General features: G+C 34.4%; 1 protein-coding gene across 2 annotated transcripts in view; it reads right to left on the reverse strand.

The window, feature by feature from the left end:
• Nucleotides 1–11,202, reverse strand: part of LOC116338898 — a 122,642-nt gene extending 111,440 nt beyond the window's left edge. Inside the window, exon 1 of one of the 2 annotated variants that reach the window (XM_031764443.1) lies at nt 9,359–11,202. The gene's annotated coding sequence lies outside the window, so the exon portion shown is untranslated. The remainder of the gene's footprint in view (nt 1–9,358) is intronic. The other variant, XM_031764442.1, reaches the window with a different exon arrangement.
• Between the last annotated feature and the right edge of the window lie 402 nt (nt 11,203–11,604).

The following is an 11,604-nucleotide window of genomic DNA, read 5'->3' on the forward strand; positions in this document are numbered from 1 at the left end:
AAGTTATCTCCATTAAAGTTGTGTGATAGAGTAAGTGAGTGAATGAGTGTTGTGTGTGCCTTATATCGTTTGCAAGCGATTAAGAAAAACTTAACCGGCCAATTGCATAACAGATCATATTTTATAGCTTCTAACTATACACATCAAAGCGATGAACTTTCGTTTTGTGTTGGTTATATGGTATGTTTCTTTCACTTTATAGCCAGCACTTAAAATGCTTGTGTCTCCATGATGCTTGTTCAATTTGGTCCAAGTGCAAATACTAATTTCGACCGCAAAAAAAAATCTGCCGTTTTTATTAGTTAGTATGGAATGCATTACAATTTATATGCGAGCGCATATCGGCGCATTGCTACAATGCATCAAATATATATATATGATATAAGCAAAAGTTAGAGTATGCAGATAAGCGTGCAGAGATTTATATGTAAAACATGAACAATTTAAAACCAATTTTTTTGTGTATTCTTTAGTCGTTGGATCATTGGGTTAGCGAATTATTTTTTCTACCCCTTTCTTGCATACAACGCATATGCAGATTTGTCTGTATAATTCGAACAAAAAAAACTGATGATAAAGCGCCAATGATACAATGTCGCAAAGAGAGGGATAAAAATGTGAACCATTTTTACTCGATGAGTTTTTTTGACGACTAGATTAACAAGAAAAGAAGAGTCCTTACGCACGTATGTCATAAAATCACATCTTGTCTTCATATCTTTACGATTTTCGTCTTTATCTGTCACCGTCGTTCGCTGTTTTTTCTTCGCTTCTCAAATTTCTCGTTAATTTTTTTCTTTTCGCTTAATAATTTTGGTAGAAAAGATAAAAAAAAGCGGACCGCACGATTCAGCGAATGTGAATGAAAATTTGGAGTTGATGGGAGCAAAAGGATAACCGTGGGACGAAAGATTTGAACAAAAAATATATCTCTATAAAAGATTATTTTATGCTCTGGAAAATATTATTGTATTTTTTTTTTGTCAAAAGATTATTTTATGAAAAAAGTCAAAGTCGTTGGCTTCGTAAGTTTTTTTTTTCTCTTTTATTCGTTGTTTTTTTCTGCTGTTTTTGGGCTTATTGCAGTGCAGCGTATCAAAAAGAGTTATATATAAATGCGTGCGATGATCCTTTTTGCCACTTCAATTACACCCAGATAATAATTGAAGTGATGTAGGGTAATTTTTGAAAAGCGAAAAGAGCCACTTTCGAAGGCCATGCACGCAACAAGAAGGATACGATGTAGAAGCAAAAGGAACAAAAAAAAATAAAATAACGAGAATACACCATTTATAACAATTATGGTCTTTTTTTGTATTCACTGAGTACTACTCAGATGTTGCCATTGTTGTTGTTTACTTATTTTTGCTCTCTTTTTCTCTTCGTATTGTCTTTTTGACGCTAAAATTGTACTCAGAATATAAAGATAAACGGAAATGTATGATCACTTCTTCGTTCGCATTTTTTACATCTTTTTCTTTGTCATTTGTGTGTATGTGTGCAATGTGCATAGATATCTCTCATACATTCATTACATTTGCACTGTATTCTTTGGAAAAAATTTCCTCACATTTGAGCTTTGCTCGTCGCTTATTCTTTGACTTTTGTGATTTTTTTCCTCTCTACCTCTCGCTCATTCCATTGCTATCTCTCTCCTGTCCTTTTGCCTACTCTCTCTTTCATTATTTATGTATCTATCTTTAGGTCTTTATATCTTCGTTGCTTTAGAGGTTCAGTGACGGTTTTTTTTCTCATTCTTTCAGTTGTTGTCATCGTCGACATTGTGCCATTGTTTCAAAGTTTTTAATTTCGTACATTTTGCCATAAAATATTCCAAATTAAGATATAAAACAGTGCAAGAGCACACAGCCACAAATCAAATGCCGTACTAGCCAGTCGAGCAATTGGAAAGATGGTCAAAAAAAATATATATATAACAAGCGACGGTGCATCACGACAACAGTTTTAGCTAGTAACAAAAGGAAAAATGTCATCATAAATAGTTGTCTGAATAAATTGTTGTTTGTTTTCGTTGTTATTTCGCTGCTATAGTTGGCTGGTGTTGTTTCTGTTGCTATTGCAGCCGCTACTGCTTTTTAAAAACCGGGCCAACATTTGTCGGTTCGGTTGTGTTTCCCATCTTATTCTCTGTATTATTGAAATTCATGTGCTATCCACTATGCTACTGCATTGTAATCGTTGCTTCCTCACAAAATCGAACAAGATAGAAAAAGAGTGCGAGCAAGTGTGAGAGAACAAAGAATCATAATAATTTTGCTAAAACGAATACGGATGTTGTCTGATATTATTTTGAGCACGGATTTAGTACATAATAAGAATTTAAGTACTGAAGCGGAAACAGCATTTCAACAATGAATACAGTTGAACATTTCAAGCTGAAAAATACACACAGAGAGAATGAAGAAAATTGCCGCTGCAACACAAAACACAACGAAGCAACGGAGGTAAGATATGTGCTACTTTCACATTTTTTTACAGTTTGACTCTAAACCAACTTATTCGTGTCTTTTTAAAATATCATATTATAAAATAAAATGTGATGAATCGGCAGTGTTCGGTGAAGATACTAGAATAAGAGATATCATATCTCTTAATATCTCACACATAAGATAATTTAATTTACCAGATAAAAGAAAAAGTATCTTGAGCTCTTATCTAATTTCCCTGATTTAGATACCATAAGACCAGTAGTGTGCGAGCAAAATTTTTGGGAGGGGGGGGGGGGTGATTTTATAAAAAAAATTCTTACCGACTCAAATATACAAAAATCAATACAAATTTCGTTTTTTTTTTTTGCTCTTCACTTTTTTGGGGAAGTCCCTAGCAATCGAAAAGAAATTTCTCCTCGAAAAACCCTAGCAAATTCAAAGATTTCTTTCACATCTCACAATTTGAAGAGCAAAAAAAAAAGTTCTTCACTTTTTGAATCAAAAACCCTAGCAAATTCGAATAATTTTTCGCGAAAATATTTTCTCATCCAAATCTCAGGGGGGTTACACGATTTAAAATAATTAAACAACGAAACACACCTTAAGTCGATAGTCTTCCACCAATTCGATAGTCTGCTAATTGTAATTCGTCTTTCACTTTACTTTAATTTTGACTTGATGATTCACACTTGGGTTGAATTAATAATTTTTAAAACCTGCTTTGCAGCGCCAATGTAATAATACAACCGATACGTTTGAGCGTGTAATCAAAAGTGTTTATTCATTTGACATAAGCATATTTAAATTGACATAAGTCTGATATAAAAATGTATAATATTATTATACACATACATTTAATACATATGTGCTTATTCCTATGTCCATTACATTGCTCATTACATGTTTACGTCATATATTCACTATAAAATTTAGTTGAAGTCTCTTTTCCAAAATGTATTTTTACTTCAAAACTTTTTTTTTCGAACATATAGGTATGAAAATACAAAACGTGAACAATCTTCATCTTCGTATCAAAAATACACTTAGATATTATCTTGATGAGTTTTTCCGATAAAATACCAGTATATTTGCTTGAGTGAAATGCATTTTTTAAGATGCTCGAATTTTTATATTTACCAAACACTGTGAGTCGGTAAATCAGGTAACTCAAAATTTTGTTCATCTTTTCTCATTTCTTCGTCAAATACTTTCGGGTTGTTTTAAAAAGTTTAACATGTGAATAAACAAGTGTTGGCAAGTACGCAAAAAAAAAATTGGAAAAACTGGGAGAGAAAGCGAGCTAAATAAACATTTGTGGGTGTAAAACTTCTCGATGCCGGAATTTGTTTCATTTTTTACGCACTAAGTGGACTTTTCTCTAGTCTAGACGAAAGATACGATTTTCGTGAATTGGCATTTCACATTTTTGTGCGAAAGGCGAATGAAAATAAAATAAATAAATACAATTTTTTTGGATACAAGCGGACACAAGAATTCAAAACGTTGGCAACAGTAACAACATTGTGAATTTACTTGAATCACACATAGAAGAAAGAAATTTGAAAGTGAATCACACTGTGTGTCTGCCGCCGATTGAAATGGGAAAGTCAAGCGATCGGAACATTTTTGTTCTTTACTTCTTTGTCGTTTTCTTCTTCTTTAATACCATCCATTTATTGTGAATGTTGTGGAACAAGGAATAAATAAAAATTTATGTCAGATTAAATGGTTTCTTCTTTGGCCATCTATTTTGGTAGCCGAGACAAAAATTATTTGAAACGATTTTTCTGTTGCTGTATTTCAAATAATGTAAAATGTATACGATTTTGAACTTTTTCGGATAACTGAAAACAAAATTTGTAACAGCAACAACAATGTCAAGAGAGCGAGAGAGAGAAAAAAAAACTAAAAACGAAGCACAACTATGGCATGTTCATTGAGTTACGAAAAAAGGTTCACCCAAAACTTTCGTCAAAATGTACAAATATATTATGGTGGGTGAGCGAAAAAAAAAGACGCGTAGCTTTTTGCAACATGAAAGGAAAAATCAACTAGAAACGAAGCAAAAAGGAGAATAAACGATGCACAATGGAAAGGAAGAAAAAAAGCGAATGAATAAAAGTATTTCGGCGAACAAAAATATTCATGCGTATGTCATCGCAAACTGTAAAATTTGAATGAGCTTTTTTTTCTCTTCGTTCTTCGTTCTCATTTCATCGTTTATACATTTGCATGCTGTTTAACGATTCAATGGCTTTTACTTCTGCTGTATTGCTCTGGCATTCTGAAAACTGTGTGCGTGCAACGTAGAACAGTTGGTATGACATAAGCCAGTTAGCTAACAGCAGAACAGCCAACAACCGTACATTCCATAGAGTTGAGAAGTGTATTCAGGTGAATCTTACCTTAGAATAAATCGAAGTGATTTAAATTTATTGTTTAAGTTAAGGTACATTTTTTCCGCCCATTTACGGCGGACATTGTTGTTGAGATCGAGTTTATTAAACGTTGACTTCTTTCTTTTATTGCAATCCCATTTTTTCAGCATTCTATCTCTCTCTCTCTCTCTCTCTCTCTCTGTCGCTTTTTATCTATCGAATTTCGCCCATAGCATAAATGGCGAAAAAACACAGTGACATAGAGTCAGTAATTGTGTCTCTCTATGTATGTGTATGTAACTATATGCATGGAGAATGAGTGAAAAAAAAAATAAGATCCAAAACGAAATCGAGCAAACTTTGAACGAATCGAACTTTACTTTTTACTTCTTCTGGGTATCATGCAGTGACATGAAGGGGCAAACAACTGCAATAAAATCCCGTTCGCATATCGTTTGCAAAATTTAAAAGACTACATTTGAACTAGCGCGTTGAACGCTTCACCCATTTTACTATGAATGATACATGCATCGACTAAAGTCTATCCGAATTGGTTAATAAAATGGAAAATGAACGACAGACGCCCGATGCAAAAGCAAGAGAGGCAGAAGCAAATGGGAGTAAAATTATGATACCATTTGTCTCACATAGTTGAATACAGTTAAAGTCGTACGGATCCATTTGCTGTTGTTGTTATTTATATTCAGCTTTTGCGAAACGAAGATGTTCCACAAGAAACTAATTCTATGACGAGAAAAACGATTATAAAAACAAATGTGAATTTTCAATTTTTCAACTCAACTTTACAACTATCGCAAAGCGAAAAAAGTGAACAAGAAAAAGCGAAAATGTTTATCTATGGGGCAGCAATTTTGCATCTTATCACTTTGATTTGTTGTTATTTATTCGCTTTAGTTCATAAAATATTTATTGGGTTGAAATCGTTAAAATTTGTCGAACTTTGTTTTGAACATGACTTGTTTTCGGAATTGAGTTTTTATTTTATATTTCATTCAATTCAATGCAATTGTTGAATTTATTATACGACAAAACATTGATGTGAATGGCATAAGTTTAATTGAAGTCGAAAAAAAAAGTCAACTGCTCAATCAGTTTCATGTTGAATATATTTAGGAGAATGTTGTTGAACGGCGAGGAGAGTTCATTGAATTAAGAGTGCATTGCGAAATTGAGACGCGGATGGAAACATTTTCAAATTTTATGATTTGTTGTAAATGTTCGAATGGCAGCTTTATTTGAATAGAGAGAAAGAGATGGGAAAAACGAAACGAACACAAAAATAAGCACTGTCTAATTGCGTTCCATAAAAAACTTCTAGCTTCATTAGTACACCTTTTTTTACTGCACCAATGGTCATAATGCCGTCATTGTGTGACCGGATTTTGAAAGCGTTCGCTTTGCATTTGCGCGTATTTAACCGTATATAGCTTTAAGCGGGTGATTGATGTGCGTATGAGCGCATGCTAGTTCAAAACATGACTCTAACGAGCAAACCCATGGCAAAAATTGAATAAAATTTATGAAGATGGAAAGATCTAATTAGCTCACCAAGTTCTATTTTCATCTATGGTCATTCATCCACATGCTCTCGGGCAATTCCTTTTTTTTCTTATTGAATTTGTTCTTCTGATTTATGCAGAATCAAAATAATACAAATGAAAAAGCTAGAGATATGAAGTGAGGGAAAAACACCATTTTATATGACAAATGCAAACTTTTTGAATGGCAGAAAAAAAGGTGAGCATATTAACAACAATAAAAATGACATTCTGCCAGCAGAGAAAAAAAAAAACGCACTGAGGACCTTTTAAGCTACAATGAACACCAATTTTTCTAAGCGTTACATAAAACCGGCGAAAATGTTTCTGTGCGTCGAAATTCGTCTTGTTTATCTTCTATTTTTGTCGTCGTCGCGGTGTTGTTGTTGTTATTGTTGTTTCTGATGGTTCCTCTTATTTTGCTTACTGTTTTGCACTCGCATCGGGAGAATGTCTTGTTTCACAAATAAATTACAGAATAATTTCGTGTCTTGAGAATTTTCGAACAAACGCTTAAATCTCGCGTAAGTGCTTTTTGGGAGCGAAAAGGCGCGCGCGCATGTGTGTGTATTTGCTTATGCTCTTGTATTACTTAAATGTATGTAATGACAACAATAATGGCATGTATAATGTTTAATGTAAAATTCGTACACTGTTTTTCGTCAGCATGTGCCCACGGTCGATTATGTTGTGTCGCTCAGTCAGCCAGTCAGTCGTTGGTTCATTCATTTCGTACGTTCCTTTTATTTATTCGTTTGCTGAACGTACAAATGAGTGCAGTATAAATGTTCGTTCGCGAAACAAATGTGGCATGATAAAAGCAAATACTTATAAACCAATTTGTCAACAAATCAAAAAATTTATCTACATATTTATTTTGTTTTGTGCCTGCGGCACACATTTTTCTTTATCTTCATCTTCGCCTCGTTTTCTCTCTCTTTCTTTTTCAATCTCTTTTGCTTAGTCTCTTTTGATTTTTTTCTTCACATTTTCCAATGTGTTTGCAGCATAACGATTGATGGTTTGTGCTTCTCATCTCTTCTCCATGTTTTTCAATGCTATATACGATGCGATGATTTTGATGACATACATTTGCATATACGCACAGACTGGCTGTCGCTTTGATTTGTTAAAAACGCCACATCCAGATTCCGTTTTTCCGTTGTCGACGAGAGTGCAAACGAATTTTGAAACGAATGAATATGTCACGCTTGCCGATTGAAAGCAACGCCAATGAATAGAGCATGAGCTCATAAGATAAAAAAAAAACACATAAGTAACAGATGATCAAAACGAGAATACAAAGGAAGCAAAAAAAGAGAAGTGTCGGAAAGAGAATGTGAGCAGAAAGAATGAGAGAGCGACTTAAGTTGGTGAAAATAACACGGATCATGCGGCACAGAAAAAAAAACATATAGCACAAGTCAATTTTATGGAGATATTGTTAAAGGTGCACGATAGAATACGATTCGCGAGAAAAGAAGTGTGAAACGCTCAAATCACATTGGTTTCATTTCCGAATGTGTGTGACCTCTTATACCGACCGTACATTTCGATATTTTATACCATAAATTCGGTTTTTTTCCCCAATTTTTTTTTTTTGCATCGAACTTTTCCAATTTTGTGTGCGTCTGTGTGTATGTGCTCTCAGTTCCAGTACGTGCAATGGTTCGAAACGGTGAAATTCAAAAGGCCGTCGTGTGTACAATACCGATATCTGAAGCAATTGACAATAAGTGTGATGATGTCAAGTGGTGGCCGTGACGATATCAATTGCAATTGAAATGGCAATTGTGAGCCTTTCCCAATTCTACTGGCAGAGAACCTCTGCATTTCACATGAATTTCGATTTCGTATCGGTGTATACGCGAGAAAACATTTGTTACATTTTCATGTATTATAGTCACTCAATGCTTTCCGATAAAATTAAATTAAGTGTTTGTTTAACAGAAGAGAAAAAAAACGAGAAGAAAATATATTGTATGTGTGTGCGTGTGCGAGATAGAGACTAACTTCGATTTAAGATTTGACTTAGACAAATAAAATACGTGTGGCTGCAGTACGGCTAAACTTCTGTCTTCTCTGTGCCACTCTGTATATATGTTGGTGTCAATGGGACGGGGTAAATTGCGAGTGTTTATTGCGACGTGATTACACCTTTATACTCGATACTTGTTTGTCTCTATCTTAAATTTGCCTTGAAGAAGTACGCAATAATAAGTGAGAGCGAGAGAGAGAAAGAGAAAGAAAGATGGTGCACGTAACTGAAGCTGCTTTGTGCGTGCAACTCGTATCAAGTTTATTCGAAAACAGTGTTGTTGTGATTGACTTTGCCACTTCATGGCCAAGTGTGCGTACCATATATCTTCGGGCTTACAACATCAATTTCTCAAACTAGTATTATCCGATCATTTAAATGATTTTCGTCCCTTTATTTCAGTCTTTCACACAATCAAGTGTCTATACACTCGATTCGATTTAATAATAACGGCATGGATGTGTGTTGCTCGCTTTGGTCTTTATTTATCAAAAGCAAATGCAATAGCTGTCGGTATGGCTGGCGATTACGATTATAATTCTTATTTTATTATTTTTCCTCTGACACTCAATTTTCAATAACAACCGAATCAACTGTGCAAGAAGCGTACGATACACGTGCTTTACTCAAACTCTTGACAAAACATTCAAAAATTCGAATGATTTCGCTTCATTCTTGCTCATTGAACTTAGATCAATGAGCATGTAAAAAACACGGCACATACATGTATGGTGCAGCAGTATCAGCACTCACGGCACAACACTTAAAATGTTGATGAAAAACCATTTCATATGGACGCGTTTTTTGGCATCTTTTTTTCTTCATTTTTTTTTTTCAATTTCGTTTAGTGTAATCCCAACCAAATACGACAATATAACGATCAAATGTTGATACACTAACATAAAAAAGGAACAAATAAAGTAAAAGACTCACAGCAACGTCAAAATGGTCCTCCGGTATGTGTATGTTGTATATTGTTGTTGTTTATTTATATGCAAGAAGAGATCTCTCTGTTCGGTATAAATGTGTTTTGTTTATTATTGAATTGGGCGCATGCTACCCGTTACACCGTTGCCACAGCTCTATTGCTGTTGTGAAATTTAACAAACCTTTAATAATTCAATCAAAATCCATTTTTGCCTGTTTATGTTTCGTAGTTGGTTTTATGTTGTCGTTGTATTCGTGTTGTCTTTTTTTTAACTGCTGCTTTTGTTTTGAAATGTTATTGTTCGGAAATGTTTTGTGTGCAGCTTTTGGGGCTGAAGTATACTTTTTTGTTTGTTTGTTTGTTCTTGGGCCTGATTCTGTATTCTTTCTTTTGTATGCGTTTGTGTGTGTGTGTGTGTTTTTTTTTAATATCAAATTTTCACTCACCACTGAAAATATTCAGTTCATTAAATTTTATTTTCCACAAGAGATTACATTAACTGTTTTCCCATTGAGTTTCGGTCGCTTTTCGATCGGCACACGCTATTTGACGGGTTTTTATTTAATCGCTTTGTTTCTGACACTATCTCTTTTCTCGTTTTATTCGGTGTTCGAGAATGCTTTTGATGGGTATATGGTATGCGTATATATGTATTTGACTTTTATTGTTCATTCAGGAATTTATCCTTTTTCGTAATCGAACTGCACGATATAAATTACGGGTGATCCAGCTTAACGACTCTATTGAATGCACCTTTTTGCCCATAAACTTGTCAAGTTTTTTTTGCACGTTACTTCTTTGTGTTCTATTTTTTTTTTGTTGATAAACGCAATTTCACACAACACTTTCAAACACGTTCAACAGCTCAACACATTTTTTTTCTTTGCTGGCCCCCAGGCATCGTACTGTTTTTCAGGTATATGCAATGTGACAATGACCAATTAGTTGTTTCGTTACAGTGTTTTTTTGTTGCAAAATCAAAAACCTTTTCTATGCAACTTTTGAAAGTTCAAAGACTTTGCTTGGTGATCTAGTTAAATTTCGAAAAAAAATAATTATCGGTTTTGACGCAGTGTATTGCGTTGAAAAACTGAAATGTTATCATAAATTTGAAGTAAACAATAGTCACAGCTAAAAATGCCAAAATTGGTTGCTGTTGCAAATATTTTGTATGCAATTCAATTTGAAACACATCAAACCACAAAAAAGTGTTAACACCGTGTACGATCGAATCGATCGTTTAATGCCACTCAATCTGATTTTTTTTTTGTCAAGTGTTTTTCCTTTTGTGTGACATATACACTGCACAACGAAAAAAAATATATTCCGTTTTTTCTCGCACTTGAATAATAAATAAAAGTACCGGAGGTATTTATTGTTTGCGTCCAAAACAATTATGCCCCGTCAATGTTGGTTGGTTGTTTGTTTTGAACCGTCAAACAATGACAAATCATACGGAACTGTTTGGGCAAAATTCGTAAAGCACTTTCCTATTATTATTCACATTGAAATTCGTATTATGTTTCTCTTTTTCTTTCTTTTTCAATATTTTTTTTTGTTCAAAATAATAAAAAAAAACTCATAACAATTTTCTTTTCTGGATAGATTGTTGAACCGTTGTCACAATCAAAACACAAAACACTTGCTGCAGATGCAAGTGCAAAAAACTAACGGTTTTTATCGTTGTTGTGGCGTTCGGTGTGCTTAAGAGATTCTTTTTTTATTTTGAAAATGTAGCCAATAATTCACAGCAGTTACGGCAGTTATGCTAAATCGTTACCATCATCGGCAACCAACAGAAATCAACTGACTGATGATATAGCACGGATTGCAAAGCGAAGAAATGTTCTCTTCTATGTGTCGCACAAATAAAACCGAATCCAAGCATCCGAAATGTATGCCGGAGCAATGAGATGCTGATGCTGTATGGTTAAAGCATACGTCAGTAGCGATGCAAACAATAACGGACCAACAACAACAGAAGCAGCAGAATCAGTAGCAACAACAATAAATACACCGCATACCGTATGCAGTGGGATAGAAATGTTGAGTGTAGCAAGTGAAGCACCCAGTAGAATTCAACATTATCGCAGCATCACTCGCACAAATAGTCTTTTGTGTGAATCGGCCATCCCTTTGCGCGCTTAGCATACACAGTCAATGGTAAGTGGTGAAAGAATACACCATGCTCTAAATATGTACTCATTTTCATTTGCCGTAAAACGCTTGGCATTTCGCATGCTGCGTCGTT

Source organism: Contarinia nasturtii, unplaced genomic scaffold (assembly GCF_009176525.2).
Source record: "Contarinia nasturtii isolate CC-2019 unplaced genomic scaffold, AAFC_CNas_1.1 Cnas_scaffold_414, whole genome shotgun sequence".
In the NCBI taxonomy this organism is placed as follows: domain Eukaryota; kingdom Metazoa; phylum Arthropoda; class Insecta; order Diptera; family Cecidomyiidae; genus Contarinia; species Contarinia nasturtii.